At 39.2% G+C, this 18,469-nt stretch overlaps 1 long non-coding RNA gene across 1 annotated transcript in view; it reads left to right on the forward strand.

Annotated features, from left to right (window-relative positions):
• LOC104315767 (uncharacterized) overlaps positions 1 to 18,469 on the forward strand; it is a 123,981-nt gene that overhangs the window by 22,781 nt on the left and 82,731 nt on the right. The window contains exon 2 of the long non-coding RNA XR_011327697.1: positions 14,537 to 14,793. This is a non-coding gene — a long non-coding RNA (uncharacterized lncRNA). The remainder of the gene's footprint in view (positions 1 to 14,536; positions 14,794 to 18,469) is intronic.

Below are 18,469 nucleotides of genomic sequence, written 5' to 3' on the forward strand. Positions count from 1 at the left end.
GAACATAATTTTTTGCTTTGACCAAGAAGGTTTGTTACAACAGGAAAGCAATTTCAACACCAGTATCTGTCATGTCTACGTAGTCATGTAAATAGTTCTGAGAGCTGGAGCAAAGAAATTAATGTTCTGCCCTAGGATACAAGCTTTACCTGCATCAATCTGATGTTCAATTTTGATAGAGATCCAAGGTACAGGAGTTGCATAGAGCACCTTGGGTTGCAGAAGAGTGTTTTTATAATTAGTTTTTAAAGTCTTATGGGAAACGTTAGATGCTGCAGTTCAGAGTAGCTGGTTTATTGAAGATGAAAGGTAATTGAACCAACATGGGATTAAAGAAGGCTTTCCTGTCTACTCATGTGACCCATCTTAACAGCTTTAACCAAACAATGGAAAAGTACACGAGTGTGTCTGTAGACATTTGGCAGTCGGTATCTCCAGAAGCCATTTCTAGGACGTTCATTTGTTTCTGTTAATTTGCATTAGCTGGTATCAGTTTCTTGAATTTGGTAACAGTCTTGACATATTCCTCAATTTTAAATCGAAACAGAGTGTGGCAGAAAAGAGGGATAACGAAGGAAAGACGAGAATATTCATCCCTGTGTATTGTGAAGAGAGTAGAAAGCTTGTGTAGAAATAAATAAGTGCATATATAGAAATGGGGGCTGGAGTCTGTTCAATGCATGAAGGTTGGTCAAGTGTTTTTTCCAACAGAAACAGTGCAAATTGATGGACAGAGAGAGTTTTCAAACTCCATTTATTATCAGTTATTTCAGAGCTGTTGGCCACTAAGTGTGAAGCTTGCACAGCTTGCTTCTAACCACAGTACTGATAAGTTCTTATGGAATTATGTCTCCATGTTTCCAAGGATGTTATTCCTTGTAACGTTCAGGGTATTTTTCTCTTCTGCGGAATACTTTAGAAGCAGTTGAATCACTAACAGGAATGACAAGCTGGGAAGTTTTGAAGGAAGTGCAATGATCAGACTTGATAGTGCATACTTAAGAAGTCAAACACCTTGCTGACACTAGATCAAAGTTAGTGAAGTGCATGTTAAAACAGCACAGGATCTTTTCTGTGTATTCATGTTTCAAATATTCAGTAATACATAATTTTCATATTTGTTTGGTTAAGAAAACTTTGTAGTTGATTGACATTTGGAGTTTTTTGAGTAGAAAGCACAACCTTGGTTGGTTTTTATGGTGTGTTTGGTTGGTTGGTTTGGTTTTTTTTTTTTTTTTTTTGACCTAGTGCTGAATAAAATCTTTGGAAACTGATCATGAGTAGTAAAATATCTACAAGAGTAGTATTAGGTGTTTTAATCTTGCACATTGTGTTACATGGGTAGCAATATAGCCTAATTATAAGAATGTAATTTCAGAATGCTGTAGGCTGACCTCCCTCTCACCTATACTGCTGTATATTGTGCATAAGAGAAATCATACTTTTCTACCTACATTTCATTACTACTTTCTTCTGTCTAAGGTTCTTGCCTATCCATTGTTTCCTGGTTAGGTATAAAAGACTTGGCAGTTTCAGGAAATAGAATCAGATGTGATGGTTCATTTATCTCATGGAATGATGAAATGCCATCTTTTCAACAGAGAAAGGTTGTGGTCAGACTAGGAGGGCAGAATGACTTTGTCCTCGGTGTTATTTCCTTGGCTGATGACCATGGGGTCAGCATGTCTTTAATATTCTGGGTATATAATTTTTGATACCAGAAGTACAAATCGAATCTTCCTTTTGCCAAGGTTTTCATGTTTTGGACAAAAGCATGCCTTGAACTTGCCTAGGAGAAGCCTACAGTTGCTAAGGAGACTGATCCCTCCAGGAGCAGGAGTGTAGGCAGGTGAATGACTGTATCTGAGCAGGTCACTCAACTCTTCACTGTCAGTGAAGGGCTACCTTAAGAAGTTTAGGATGCAATTCCTTGTTTTCTCATGGAGAGACTGAATTTAGTGAAATGAAATATAGTAAAGGCTCCACTATTTTAACTAGATTTCCTTGGCCTACAGTGGGTACCTAGACAGCTGGTTTAGACGTAGACACTTGTGTTACCCAAGTCAAGCAAGGTAAATCCCAATCCCAATCTTGTGTGATTCAATTACAGTGCTTTGTAATAAATCTGGGTTTATACAGGTGTGCTGTGGTGTTTTTCTGCAGAAAGCTGTAGAATCCAGGGTCTTTTGTCTTCCAAAATGAAATCAGTGTATGCAAAATAGCCCTTTGCAGGCTGAATGGAGAATTATTAATATTGCACCCCTTTTTTTTTTTTTTTTTTTTTAGCATGCACATTGATCTAGAATCTTTCTTGGTTCGTGTACATTGAGCAGTTACAGGGGAATGTACTGGGCTAGAATAAAATTAGTCTGTACCACTAAACTCTAAACATGTAATAGACAGCACAGTGCTACCTTGGTCACTCTGCCATTAAAATCCCAGAGATAATCCTGATGAGTTTTACTCTGTTTGTGTAATCAAACTGCAATGCAGTTGACTTCTAGTCTTAAAATACTCATATAGATTGATTAAAGAGATATTGAATTACAGGGCTGTGTTCTGATGTTCCAGAATGACTTTGCCATCTCAGGAAATGTTGCCTGCTGTTGAAATAATTGGAAAAAGTTACAATTGAGTCATAGTGGTAAAATTAGTGCACATCTAACCCTTCCTATAAAATCTGTAAATGACCTGCTGAAATGATTAGGTAGGATCTTTCCCACTTAGTGCTTGCACCTAGGTGTAAATGTTAGAATAGAACAGAAGAGGATATTTCAGTTGTAAGGGACTTAAAACGATCATCTGGTCCAACTGCCTGACCACTTCAGGGGTGACCAAAAGTTAAAGCACGTTGTTAAGGGTATTGTCCAAATGTCTCTTAAACACTGACAGGCTTGGGGCATTGACCACCTCTCTAGGAAGCCTGTTCTAGTGTTTGACCACCCTCTTGGTAAAGAAATGCTTCCTAATGTCCAGTCTAAACCTCCCCTGGTGCAGCTTTAAACCATTCCCAGGTATCCTGACCCTGGATCCCAGGGAGAGGAGTTCAGCACCTTCCTTTCCACGTCCCCTCATCAGGAAGCTGTGTTTCATGCACCCCTGGATGCGGTTTGCCCTCACTGATGACTCATTGAACCTGCTGTCAACCAGCACCCCCAAATCCCTTTCTGCAGGGCTGCTTTCCAGCCACTCCTATCCCAGTTTTTACCTGTGCCCAGCATTACTCCGTCCCAGGTGCAGAATCCAGCATTTGGTCTTGTTAAATTTCATCCGGTTAATCATAGTCCAGTGCTCCAATCTATCTAGATCCCTTTGCGAGCTCTCTTGTCCCTCAAGAGTCAACAGCATCTCCCAGTTTGGTATGGTCGGCAAACTTGCTAATGGTGCATTCAACTCTTGCATCCACATCGTTGAGAAATACATTGAACAGAACTGGCCCTAGAACTGAACTCTGAGGAACAGTGCTGGTGACTGGTTGCCAGCCAGATCTAGCCCCGTTCACTGCAACCTTTTGAGCTCTGTGCTTCAGCCAGTTCTTCACCCAGCAGACTGAGTACCTGCTCATCCCACAGTTGGACAACTTGTCCAGAAGGATACTGTGAGGGACAGTATCAAGAGCCTTACTAAAATCCAGAAAAACTACAGCCACTGTCTCCCCTTCATCCACTGGGTGGGTGACCTTATTAGAGAAGGATATCAAAGTAGTTAAACAGGAATTTCCCTTGGTGAACCTTGGTGTTGACTGTGCCTGGTGATTGCATTGTTCTTTAAATGCCTTTCAGTAGTACCCAGCGTAATCACGTCTGTAATTTTTCCAAGAACTGAGGTTAGACTGACAGATCTGTAGTTTCCAGGGTCTTTCCTCACGCCCTTCTTGTAAATTGGAATAACATTGGCTAGCTTCCAGTCAGCAGGGACCTCCCCAGACTCCCAAGACCTTTGGTAGATGATTGAGAGGGATTTATGTAGCTGTACAGTGCAAGGTGTGATTCCTCATATCTTTTCACAGCAGAATCAGTGTAGTTTTGCTGCTTTGGTGGGACATGTGCAAAGGGTCTATTTCAGTTTTTCCAAGAAGCGAGTGCCTCATTGCTGGATGGTGCATCTCTGACACATGCTGATACTGCTCATTGGTTATTGGTGTTGGTTCTTCTAGAATTATTTTCTGCACAAGTAGATGTCTCTTGCCGATAGTTTAATTACTGTGGATTATTTTAGGTATCATATTGATGACATGAGTGAGCAGAAGGAAACAGAATGGAGTTGTCATGACTACGGTGATTTTTTTTCTCTTTTTTTTTTTTAAATTTTTAATTTTTGTACTTCATTTAAAAATATTTTTATCTCTAAATTTTTAGGGATAAAAAATGTGCTTTGCTGATTGTGAATTACCAGTCATACTTCAGACTCTCAATTGTATAGCAGAGACAGTTTTTGAAGACATTTATTCTAGAAATCATAAAGGGTAAAAAAGAAAGAGCATTCTCTTGGCAACTTATATAAAGGAAAAATGGGTTAGTTTACTACTCATATAATAATTGAGTACAGTTTATTTTGGTGCTTACAGAAGGGTGTGATTTGTTTCAAATCAGGTGGTTTTGCATAGAATTTCTCTAGAAATTTTTTAAAGTGCTGATAGTTTTTGCTTTAACTAGAGAATTTCTGTGAGCGTGCAGCTACTACTAACAACAGTAATTTCATTGTTTTATTTAAATCAATGCAATTCCTTATTTTTCCACGAGTACATCTTGCAATGGTCATGCGTTAGTTGTGGTTAGACATGAGTTTCTCTTGTGGAACTGATTCAGGCCTGGAATTATTGTGTAGCAAAGGGAAGACTGAAGTCATTTAAGGTATTTTCAGTCATTCAAAGGGGCAAATTAACTTCTTTATGACTAATCAAGTAAACACATGTTACTCTAGTGTGTAAGAGTGGGTGTCTTTTGTTTGCTGGGTACATTCATTCTTGACCTTTGCATTACTTGGACCATAAACGTGGTAGTGCAGGGACGGATGCGGTTCAGAATTCCTGTACCATCAGTACGTTGTCAGCATTGATCAAACAGGAGTCTTTTTACAGTGAACAACTTGGGTCCGGCTTTTAAAACAGAAGAGGAATTTTCTTTTTTTTTTTTTTAATATGTCCATCTACAGAAATTTCTTACTTACTTTATCCCTAAACATACACATTTATGTGATTAGTACCTACATAGTTCCCTACCGGATTTAAATTGATTTATGCCTCTGGCCTCTCTTATATGCTTACTCGGCAGTGACAGCAGTGTCTGCAGCACTCTGATTCCCAAGCTAGTTTTAGCTTGTGTTGATGATACACCCAAATCAGCCCAGGCTGGAAATGGTTTAATTTGACGTGTTTCTCAGCCTAACGAATTAGCCCTTGCTGAATTGCCTGTTACATGAGTAGACTGCCACTTGTCCCCTAGCTAGCTCAATCTCATTCTGAAACTGTCTGGCCATCAGTATTGGAACTAAATAGTAGAAAAATTATTCCTCGGTTGTCCTTTCGCTGCTTGTGTCTCTTAGTATTTTCTGTAGATTTATTGGCGGTTGATTATTTCAGGTATCCATTTTCTAAAAGAATGAAATGTCTTTTCCTGTTTTGGGTTATTAGAAACAACACTGAAAGAATTTTTCTTTGTGAAACCTAGTTAGTATTACTGAACAATATAAACAGTAGGGTAAGGAGTCATGTGTAGCATTGGATTTGCACACTGTACTGGTTTACCTCCAATGTAAGCTACTTGCAGTTCATTCTGCTGAGGAGCTTGTGTCTGAAGTCCCACAGCTGAGCCACTTAAAAGAGCAAACCTACAACAGAGGATGTAAATTTGTAGAAAGTGTAATAGGGCTTTAAAGACTCCTGATGGTTAAGATGTTTCTGTGTGGTGTCTTCATTTACAGCACGTCCTTACAGTCGGTTTTTAAGGCATGTAATACCGAACAGCAGTTAGGTGTGATAAGTGATGATCTTGTTATCTCCCAGCACTTTTTTACATCCTGTGTATCGATGACTGTTCTCCCCACTAACTGACCACACTTTTCCAATCCATATTCAGTCTCTGCATGTTGGATTTAAAAGTGAAGTTTGCCAGTGGTATTGATTAATTCCACTTTGCTGAAAGGCACCCTGGTCACACAGAAGCCAGGAGAGAATTTAAAAGAATCCCGATTCCCTGCTCTGTACCTGCTTGCTGCGTTTCTACTTCTCTGACAGATGTTGCTACCTAAGTTAACTGTCTTGTGGTTAAATGAGCGTAATCTTTATCTTAAAATAAAAATAGAATTTTGGCAGAAGTTGGCAGCACTAGAAAAATGCTCCTACCTGCCCTAAGTGGATTGTTTTTTTCCCAGGGGGCGTGTGTATATGACAGAGGCTGAAAAAGAGAGAATAAGTATGTGTGGGCACTGGCAGCAGGCCACACTCTTCAGGCCATGCACTGTATCATTTCTTCCTCTTCTTCTTTCATTGCCTTGCAAAATGTATAGGCTTAGATACATAAAATAATACATTTATTTCAAAATTGTGTTAAATGAGCTCATCTTAGTCACTCAGCAGTTGTGAAATGCTGCCAAGTGCTGCACGTCTTGTAAATGTATAGATTTTTTTTTTTTTTGCAAAGGATGAAATACTATACAGTTACTGAGGCAGAGAGGAAGCATCTTCCTTCACCCGTAGCATACTGAAGCACAAAGAAAGATGCTGAAAGCCAAGATTTCTAATTCGACCCTCCTACTTAGTGCTTCTGAATGTGAAGATTCCTACTTACTGAGGCTGTCTGCTTGTGGCAGGCAAAATTAATCATTCACTGCGTTCACAGCTGAGAGTTTTGACGAGGTCAGTAACCAGTTCTAGCACAGCATGGCTCCTTCTCCCTCACCACCAGCTTGGTAGCAGGAACAAGTGAGACTTCTGCTGCTTCCCTTCTAACGAGGTATGAATTCCAGATCAAATGTTAGAGCTTCTTGTTTCTACATGAGGAAAACGGATTCAACCCCTGGACGTGTTCCAAGCAGGGATATCATTAAATTTGACTCTGTTGCTTCCAACTGTTAAAGCATGCTGATCTGACACAACCAGGGAGAGAACTAAAATGTATATATGTTTCAAAGATACAAGGCAGAAGGAACTGTTAGATAATTTAGTCTGACATTTAGGGTATTGCAGGTCATTACGTGTAACTGTTACTCCCTGTTTTGAGCTCAGTAGCTCATGTTTGACTGAAAAATTAACAGGCTTTTGTTGAAAATCTTTTTCAGAAAGGCAGGCTGTCTTATTTTGATGTTACTCAGAAATGAAGATTTCAACATCTCTCTTAGTAATTTGTTCTGTTGGTTAAACGGTCTATGCTTTCTTCTTTTTCATTGTGTTTTAGTGCATGTCTAACTTGAATATGTCTAGTTTCTAGTTTTCTGTAGTTTCATGGGAATTCTAAGCTGGCATAAACTGGCAGAACTGCTGAAAGAAGCAGTCAGCTTCCCCCAGTTGCTTGTTCCTGCTTTGATGCCAGCTGGCGTGGCTGGAGTGCTGGCCCATGGTCCTGGCCTGATCTTCCTACAGCTGTACAGTGAACCCACTGCAGAACCAGCAAAGCAAAATCAGATTTGTCCAGGGTCAGTACCAAGATCTAGTTCATAGCACAGCTGCATGAAGGGTGATGTTACAAACGAGGAGGTGGAACAGGGATGGGAATGAACAGTCAGGGATGAGAAATGGATGAGGTTGGCTGTCCCAACAACAGATGGTGAAACTGTGGAGTTGCTTTCAGCTGTTGGTTCTTGGCCATTTTCTGCTAGAAATAATCATGTTCTAATGGTGGCTCGTGTTGCTGTGCAGCCCACAGCGCGTCTCTGTGTCTGTAGGTTGGGCCTCATGGTGTTAACATCATGACTTCACAACCAGGTGTACATCAGAACGCTGGAGTAAAAAAATGCAGTTACTTGATGCAGTAAAAGTTGTTCAGAAGCAAGTATTGTCAAGGTATTAACATTTATTTTGTTGATAAATTTTTAGTATCTGTGTTGTAGTAATTGGCAACTAATAGCCAAGGGAGAAAGACTTCAGACTTACATGGGCTTAATAGGAAGCAAATTAGTCTCACTGTTAGCATGTTGAAAGTGGAAATGCCCAGTATGTGAGGACTGCGTTTAGTAAACATTTTTTCAGAAAACCCGCTCAATCTTAAAGATACAAATTGATATTTATTAGGTAGTGGGATGTTTTAAGACCTAGCTGTTGAACGATATCTAATACTAAACCAGGCAAACTTCATGGTAAAGGAAATGTGGGGTTTTTGTGTGTGTGCGTGGTTTTTTTGTTTTTTTTTTTTCTCTGCTGTATGATTGTTTCTCTTCTGAGAGCATTTGGTAGGAAGTCTCTGTGTCAGCTCTCATGTTTTGAATACTGTATCATGCTTTTTAGTAAAAGAACATCATTGACCTTCACAAATCAGAGAATTGTACATTATACTAGTTGTCTATGCTTCCTCTAGTGTGAGGGAAGGTGTGGTTTTCTGAGATACAGAAGGAAAGAGATGGAGCTCTGAAGAGTGAGATCCCAGGAACAAGTCAAGCCCAGCAATACAAGATTATCCACTCTGGGCAAGGGAATGGCTCCAAACCTATGCTGTCACCACAAAACACTGAAGTTTGTCCCTGTGCATGCATGTGAAGCTATGAACTAGAAAGTCAGAATATATACCAGACTTCTGGGGCATCACATACAGATGTTGTTCCCTACATAAGGAAAAAAAATCTCTTCTAGATACTGCTGAAAGTGTTGATTGATTTTTTTTTTTTTTTCCCTAGTGCTGTCAAAATACATTTTTTTGTTTGCATTTAAGTTTACCAGTGACTCTTGCTATAATGAAAGTTGTTATATAAAATTGTGCTGTATTTTCTTCCCAAAAGATTCCAGTATTGTTTAGGCACCAGTGCTGAATGGATGAAGCATATAGTCGCAATTTCTTACCATTCAGCATGCTGATTCTATGTCTCTTCTGACAGCACAGTGCAAAACCTACATTTACTTAAATCTAAAAAGTATTCCCTCTTCTTTTGTGATGGATTTGGTTTTTGCATAATCCGATTGTGTATTATTTCATCAAGAGATCATCTTCACAGGTTCTAGCTGGTACAGATCTTATTTTATACATGGGAACTGATGAACACAGTATAGAGGCCTGTTTTGTTTTGCAAGAGGACTCTGTTCTTTATGCTTCCATTTTCGCGTAGGAGCTCCTAACAGCCCAGTTTGTCAGAGCTGTTGCCACCACTTAGGCTGAGAGTGAGGAAACCACTTCACTTGAGATTTGACCGATTGCCAGTGTACATTCAACTCAGACTTCTTCAAAGTGACCATCTGATTTTGAGCTATCTTAAATGAGGCTCCTCGAAGCTGCCAAGCCACAGTTTTCCTAAGGATGTTTTACTGCTGCACCTTTTCTTCAGTTGTCTTTGTTTCTACTTGACTGAGTCTCCCAGCTTTGTTACCTGTCTTCTCATTTCCCTTTGTATGGTTGCTGGTTGGCCTGTGTGTTTTTGAGCAGTCATGTCCCAGACAAAGTGTCTTATGCCCTGATTGTTCTTTTTACATGTATTTTGTATATTTTTTTGGATGAAGCTGTGAAAAACTTGCTTGGGTGAAAATTTTCTGTCCCCCTGTGATATTTATAGGGGCAATTCCCATATTTCTCATTTAAAACTCTCACTTCAGGTTTTTATTGAAGACAGAAAAAGGTGTCTTTCCTGTTCTTTTTCATCTTTGTTTCAGTACTCATTGTGCAGGTATGTATTAGCTTGGTAAAGCTGTAAAATAGCAAAGTTGTGATGATCATCACTGGAGGTGGAATAATTTAAAGAAGTCTTTGCAGTCTAATCTGATGTTTGTGCTTCAAAATAATGTGAGAGAAAGATGCCTTTATGCCTTTCTATTTACCAAATACTTGGAAGTAAACCTTGAAAAACCACCATGGTAAAGAGCAAATAATTTTCTTCACAACATACGAGTTTTTTCTTTCTGTGTGAAAAGATGGAATTCTTGCCAGCCATAAAAGTTTTCGGAAGATTGCTGCTATTTTCCCCTTATTATATTTCAAATAGTAAACCACACACAAAATTATTGACAAGCTTCCTCAAAAAAGGTATCCAGGTTTGACATATCTTGCTAAAATACTATTTAACTTCTTTTCAGGTAGAAAATGAAGGATATAAGAAGGGAAGATCAGTAAACAGTGCTGAAATAGATAATTTAATTTTAAGAAAGAATCTCAAATGGTGAATTGCTTCTGGAACCTTACTCAACTGCCTTTGGAGCCAGTGGGAGGCTTTAACTTTTCCCAAGATGGCAGTGAGGCTCACTCTCACTACAGTGCCTCTCTGCTCTTCTATATATATGATCTACAATATATGTATTTTAAAAACATTCAAAGCATTAAATTAAATGGAAGTCTTGTACTTGGTGAAAGCTGTCTGTGTGCCTCATTCAGATGCTGAAAGTACAATTATCAAGAAAACATCAGCTTTCTAGTTCACTAAGGAATGTGGTTGTGGCTGTGTATCAGTCTGGTGCATACCAAATTTTGAAGACTTTTTTTTTTTTAAGAGAAATTGTAGCTAGAGAAGCTACAATTTTAAAATTAATGGTCATTAGGTTTTCCAAACCTCTTAACTCAGCTGTGGGTGAAACCAAGAACAGAACAAAGAACTTTGCACTAGGAAGCATGGTTGTAGCTTGAACATAATCTTACTGACATAAACTAAACAAGAATTTCAACAGAGGAAAAAGGGAATTAAGAAGTCGGATCTTGTTAATTAAGGTTTTGGCAATCTGACTTTCCTTGGTCCTTTTTGAAAACCCCAGTGTAGGATGCATCATGAATGGTGTTTGAATTACTTGTATCTTTGCTGACTACAATGGGAGGAAGGTTCCCTGTTGTGCTCTCCTGGTTGCTGTATTAGCCATCAGGTGCAAATTTCTGGTAGGAGGGAGATTCTGCGTTCCCTGAGAGCATCTGAGCGTATTTCTGTGGGGCAGCTTTTCACAGAGGATGGGGTAGAGACTGGTCAGAAAGGAGCCTGTGTCAGGAATGGAGACTGAGGAGGAGAAAACAAACATTCTCAGTAAATGCTCAAACATGGAAACAAAGACTTTCCTTTAGGAATGCATAGGGATTATGCAAAATTAGATTGTTAATGGATTGAGAACAAGCTTGGAAAAAACCCGAAACCATAGTGGACTAGGGAGTTACTTAAAAGTCTTCTATTCATCTTGCTTTAGTGTTACTGTTTAAGAGTTCCATGTTTTATGTATTTTTCTAATAACACCAAGCTCTGGAGCTTACAGTGCTTTTAGTGTTTTGATGATGCTTGTTCTGAAGAAGTGCAGGCAGCTTCTCCAAGCACTTGGTGACTCAGGGTCTTGTAACGGTGGTGTCAGAGACAAGATGTGAATCTGAAGGCAGCCCTGGGCTCGGGGGCTGAAGCTGGAAGTGAGCAAAGACATATGTCCTCTGAAGACTGAGACAGAACATTTTATTTTATTTATATTTTGAAGAGACAGTAGCACAGAAACATTCCCTCAAGTCTAGAAAAGAGCTGCAGAGTGTGACATCTCTTTCCTCAAAGGGTTGGCCAGAAATTTAGCTAGTGTAGCTCCTTGTTGATCCAGGTATCTTTGTAGCACCTGAGAGGAATGTATGTTATAGAACCTAAAAGAAATCAAAGTCAGGCATTGGATTCATCTCATGGCTTCGATGCATAACCTTTATCTATAGGGAGCAGCAAGACAGTTCGGGAACCCAAGAACGGAGTCAGATCACTAGATAGGCAGAGACTGGACTGGGATTAAGAAGCTTGAGCAGGAGGAACATGCTGAGCATAACACACTGCACGGGTGGGGTTGCTCACAGAAACAAAATATTTGAAGAGTATGTGTTAAAGTGAGTATGTTTAACATATATACATCTTACAAAGGTTTACAAAATACATTAAAAAAAAAAAGCTAGCAAGACCTCTCTTACAGCCGTTGAAATTATTTACTTGCTATGGGATGATAAGGATAGGGAAAAGCTGCAGTAGCTCCATCACCTACTACAGGTGATGACTCTAAAAGTCATCTTATTGAGAGATGCTTTTAGAAGGATGTAGGATTTAAATCAAGGTAGAAGAAGCCTTGCAACACAACTTTTGAAATATTCTCAGAGCAGTATCATCCTGACATGAAGGCAAATGAAAATGGGAGGCATTAGTGCCTGTTGAGAACTGGATGCCCTGTTTTTGGAAACATCCTAGTGGTTTAAAAGGACTAACACTGGGCAGTTGGTCATGTACCAGGTTTGGGCTGGAACAATGATAGATTAACACTCTGAGTTGACATTGTAGATAAAGTTCTGTCTGCCTTATGAGAAGCAACAAAATGAGGTCGCAGGTACAGAGTGAGATGTGCTTGAAGGTGGTGTTGATACCTGAGGCAGGGAGGAGAAATCTACTTTTCCTCAAAAGAAGCATAGCCGTTTGTGATAAAAGGGTCATTTTGAGGCTTTGGAGGCTCAGTCTGTCAGAGATGCTTGAGAGAACTGGGAAAGAGAAGGGTTTTCTCCTGCATTAACAGGACATGCAGAAGATCATATCTAATTGTGAAGAGGAGGAAAACATAAAATGCTCTCAATACTCCACAGTATTTTGGCATGCCAGTTCTGCAGGGAGATGCCCCATCAGATGCAAACCAAAACAAACCTGATGGACTGAAAGGGAGGCACGTTGCCTCTCCTAGAGGGTGGAGGTATAGATGGCAGTGTACCATGGGCTGGTGGGACAAGGGAGTTGAGAAAACTCGTGTTCATCCTAAGCTGTATCTAGAAATGATTAAACAGGTGTCGCTTGTGGAACTGCTGGGGAACGAGGGAAAGAAAATGCCTGTTCTTGTCAGCTCATCTTTTAGAAACCTTGCTCATAAAGGGGCAAGTTATGTGACTGAAAAGGATGCGCAGGAGGAAACAAGGAGAAACTACAGAACCCACCAGGAAGGAGGCAACCTATGTAGGACTGCTTAAACATGCTTTGACCTTGGTGGGTTTGGATGAGGAAGGGAAGAAGGGAGAGATGGAAAATTGTTTCCTATTCCAATTTTCAGTCAAGCAAGTGATAAAAGAAGGCAAGAAAGGGGGAAGGCGGCAGTGCAATTTGGTGGTTATGCAGTAAGTTAAAAGATTAGTTTTAGGTGGTTCTGAGGTTTGCTGTGACTTTGGAAGTGCCTATCAGGAGCAGAGTGCTAGAAGGGAGGACTGTGGAAAGGGTTGGGTTAGACACATAAGCAGTTTTTTTCCCTGGGGACCAAAGCAGGGTATGTCGTGTTCCCTTCAAGTCAAAAATGTACTGAGTTGCTAGGCTGAGAGCAAGCCTGAAGGAGAGGACCTGCCCTGGAAGGACAGAGTAGGCACTGGGGAGATTGTTCATGAACCCTTTCATTTCTGTTACTTCACTTTAATTTTTTTTTCTGTGAAATAAATAAGTATTTCCTCTAGGTTGTTCTAGTAAAACTCAGGTCTAGAATTAACAAACATATTCTTGTGGCTTTTAGGTGTCTCGTTATGAAAAGGTGCAGGCAAATCCACCTCCGTGGTGCTGTCTTCCTTGAGGTCCTGCCAGGCAATTTGTTAGTAATCAAAATACTTGTATATGAGTGAGGCATTGAGAAATCATTGTTAGCTTGGACATATTAATAGATCCTTCCTATCTTTCATGAGTCAGCCTCTGGGTGCAGGAGTGACCATTTGCATGACTGACAGTTTTAGTGAAAATTATTTTTCTACGGCTTACTGTTAATCTATTTTTTGCTAACAAAGTGAACATGAGAAAGAAAAAAGATTTTTGAAAAATTGAAATTCATACTTTGGTCAGTGACAGAAAATATAATTAGGGTTTGGTTTGGTTTTGGGGTGGGGTTTTTTGGGGTGGGGTTGTTTTTTTCCAACGTACACATGGTCAGCTTTTGAAATAATGAAAAAGGGAAAGGAAAATGTTATGTACTTTTAGACAAGCTATATGAATGCAAAATTAGGTGCTTTGGTAGGCTTTTAATTGTGTTTTAAGCAAACAAAACTTTCCTAGTTTTGCAGTTAAATGAAGTTTGAAGCAATTTGCTGTATGATACAAAATGCAGTGATTCAGCATTCATGATGAGAGCTATTTATAGTTACTCTATTTTTATTCAAAGAAAAACAATAGCACTGAATTTCAGGCAGTTGACCAGACACTTAGGAAGGTCTCTATTGAAGCTGAGGAAAGTCTCATATTGCTTGATCTTGAAAACTGAACTCGTGAGCTCCTTTGGCATCAACATTTTAGTGCTGTCCTCCCGAAGGTGAAATTCTGTGCTGTGCTGGAAAACTACACAAGCAATGCGTCTTGAAGCCTAGTTTGTATCCACTGTTCAGGGGCTATCAACATTCATTGTATTTTACTTTTGAAGAATTGAGCAATATAATTAATCTCTCCTAATTTTAACCATCTCTTTCAGGTTTTCACAACAGTTCTGTTACCCTGCTGCTGCAGCCAATGCAGATCCGAATGCCGTGGCTACAAAGGCTTGTTACTTTCTCATGCTGGATCCCTCAAATCCAAGAGCTACTTGGCAGTTTCCAAGGCAACCACCTGTGGAATAATTAAAAAGGTTGAAGTGTTAGTATGCCAGATAGAAGGAATTCTTGCCTGGAGAGAGCACTTCATTTTCATCTGCCTTGAAGAATCAAATGTGTTTCTGCCAGCAAAGTTAAGGTAGTACAATTAAAAAGTACTGATTTATTTTCTGGAGGTACTGAAAGTTTGAGTAGGAGCAACAATCCTAATATGACTGTATACTATTCACTTAAGAAAATTACCATGGATCTTTCTGTGTTAATTTTTTGGGTATGTTTAAACAGAAAATCCAGGAGAAAGATGATGATGGAAAGGCAATGTGGGTGAACAATATTTCTTATCAGTAAAACAGTTGCATGAACTGTTTTGTACTTTATGCTGTCTTTCCCCACAGATGATTTTAAGCTGGTAGGGACTAAAATGGAGCATACATTAGTGGGAGCATAAATATAGGAAGTGCAGCCTTCATGCCAAGTACACTGAGATTTCTTTGGCATTCAGTGAAGTGATAGATATAAAAGGAATGTAGGAGTGGGCTCACTGCAAAATGACAGTCAGAATCAAGGATCGATCTTTATCCCATAGCTTAAAGGGTATGCAGTGATTAAGTTGATGTTGAAACTGAACTGATAATCAGGTTTAGCTTCTTTGGTGAAGCAGCAGCTAAAACCATTTTGAAGACCACATTCCCAGATTCAGAGCTGAAATTGCATAGTGGAGAAATCAAAAGGTAAGCAAAAGAACTGTTAGAATAACAAAGAATAACAAAACCAGCAAATTTAGTTGTGGAGGTTTGAAACATTGTTACAAAAGTTTATGGTAAAGCTGTAGGCTCTAGATAACTGGAAAAGTTCTTCTTGAAGTATAATACATTACTGGATATATCTGCTTATTATATCTTCCTTCTCTGCCAGTCATTCAAATATATTTGAATAGAAAAATATTACTCATTTTTGACAATGAAGTTAAATAGAGAAAGCCACATTCACATTCTTCCCATAGTCCAAATAACTGTTCAGTTAAGTCTGGTTACCTAGCTTGATGCTTTTGTATAGTTAATTTTAGGCATGATGCTTTTGTGTAGCTTATTTTAAGGAAAAAAATGATTTCTATATTTTGAAGTAGAAATATTTGGGATGCCATTTGGGCTTTACATAATAAATTTTTACTGCCAAAATGTTTGTGGGATTCTGTTGGGATGTGGATGGGATTTCACATTCCATCCCTTCCACAGCACAAGAGGATCATTGTTTTTAGATACGGTGGGTCCAAGAAGAAATAAGTATTGTGGGATGGCAGCTTTGTGATTTGAGGTAATACAAATAGAACCTATCCAGTAATAACTGTTACCTTTTACAGCTGTTACAGAATTTCAGAAGCTAATACTTGTAGGTACCGACTACAACTGCAATTTTCAATCCTAATACTTGATTTCCAGTTCATTGGTTCATTGTCACCATGGCTTAACTGCCAAATTGATTTTTGTTTTGAAGGAATTCTTCAGACTGTTCAGTTCCTTTCAGTATGGAGCTGAGGAAAATGTTTTTTGAGACAAATACTGTTTTCACATGTGAAAGGAGTATGCTGGTAAAGTACCTGCACCGGGCACAGTGAAGATGATACAAAAATGAGACACGGTGCAAGTAGTGTAAGGGTAGTCAGTGTGTGCGGATCCAAATCTTTCGCTTTCCAAGAGGCATAAGCAACTCTCAGAGATGGAAGTGCATAGCTGTGGAAGAGCATATGTGTGTGTTTGTGTAAGACTAATGTAATAGCTAAGTAGCAATCACGTGAAGTAGTGCTGGATTCCCAAGAGTGTACACAGAGGAGAAGTTTCATCTTGGACACCCCTAGAAAATATACTAAACAAATGCAAGTACCTCACTTTTTCTGTTTCATCTCAAATACTGTGGGTGAGATTCTTTTCAGGAAACTTAGATTTCCAGATACTGCTGAAGCAGGTGGTGAAAAGCAGGTAGGATGAACAGCTCCCTGAAGGTACCTATTCCAGACCCCCTTGAAGTGGATGACTTGCCTCTAAAAAGGTACCTCTGGAAAGGAACCTTTCTTTCCATAGATGGTTCAGCCTGGACCAGTAATTTAGCCTAGATATCTTCACATTTTAGACACTTCAAGTGCGTAATTACATGCATTTATATGTGCAAGTCATCTATGCTTTTTTCTCTATATTTCATTCCCAATCCAGAGCTTTTCATGCTAAGTGGAGTTGCACTTGATTACTGGTACAACCCACTTGATGGTCTTCCTTTTCCCAGCTTGGATGTTTGACCCTGGCAATTTTTCTAGACTTCATATACAAGCCTGTGGTTCAGTATCAAGGATAAAGGAGAGCGGTACGGAGTTTGTTAACATAGTTTCTAAGAGAAATAAAAACATGCATGCTAAATTTAGGCAGCTGTGCTGTGAGAAAGAAAATATAATGGCCAGGCAGAATTGATTTCTAATGTCCTGTATGTAGCTTATGTTTTAATAATCTTCATCCCTGAAGTTTTACAGGACTGAAGGGGAGTAGAAACTTAGGAGCAGTGATTTGTTCAATAATTTTAATTTCTTAAAGTGATATAGTACATGTCAACATAGAAGTTGTTTTTGTAGCCTTGGCTATTAAGAATTAGTGCTACATGCACCCATAAAAAGTAAAACTTTCTTTGTACTCCTCTTTCTGTAACAGAAGACTTATGTTATGCTCCATGTTGGAGTAATGTGAAGTCCTTTTGAAAGGAGAAAAAAAAAAAAAAAGGGAAATAGTGATATGGTAATTTTCTTAAAGATTATTTTGATACTGTGATTCCATTTTTCCCCTGTTTCTATACCATCAGAATAACTGTATCAAAAGAGTCAATTACAGTGTGGTAATCGGAAAGTGCCATTAAAATATCCATTAATTTTGTTAAGTAAATAGGACTGTTGCCTAGAATAGATAACTTTCCTCTTGTTGCTTGGAAATCCAGGTAATTTTTCAGGTTGAGATTTTTCAAAGGGAGTTTTTCCTTCTAGCAAGAGGAGCCTAGAGTAAAAATGTAGAGGAAATTTAGGGAAAGAGCAATAAGCAGCAAGTCACCTTCCAGTTAGTGGAAGAGGGAACTTAAATAATGAATGGACCCCTTTGCCTAGGCTTTGTTTTGGAGACCTGATCCCTACATCTCTGGAGGTTTAGGGTATATCAGGCTGGGCAGATACATCAAGCATCTCATTAAGATGTTGTAGAAAAGTTTTTCACCTTCCCAGAGAAGAAGAAAAATCTCTGGGAATATCAGTCACTGGGACACTGTCTAAAGTTGTGTATCTTAAGGTTTTTGGAACTGTCTCTTTGCTCTCTGGCTCCTTGGAGATCAGAAGAGAGTTACCTGCCCAAAAGTGGTAGTAGTTTCCCAGATGCATCAATACAGGACACTATTTTTGCCTGTCAGTACCACTATAAAAATGTGAAACTCCAGTAAAATGCCTTGTACTCCACTGTATTGTGCATAGCCTTCCGAGTGACTAGCCACTGTTCTAAGAGCAGTTACAGTGACAGCAATCACAACACCCTTTCAAAGTGAGAGAACTATTTTGCTGTACTTGGGTAGATGAATGGTTTATGGGGATCTGTCCTGGTTTTGGCTGGGATAAAAGGCAATTTTCTTTCTAGTAGTTGGTATTGTGCTATGTTTTGGATTTAGTATGAGAATAATGCTGATAACACCGATGTTTTCACTTGTTGCTGAGTAGTGTTTATACTAAGTCAAGGATTTTTCAGCTTCTCATGCCCAGCCAGCAAGAAGGCTGGAGGGGCACAAGAAGTTGGGAGGGG

This window comes from Haliaeetus albicilla, chromosome 14 (assembly GCF_947461875.1).
Source record: "Haliaeetus albicilla chromosome 14, bHalAlb1.1, whole genome shotgun sequence".
In the NCBI taxonomy this organism is placed as follows: domain Eukaryota; kingdom Metazoa; phylum Chordata; class Aves; order Accipitriformes; family Accipitridae; genus Haliaeetus; species Haliaeetus albicilla.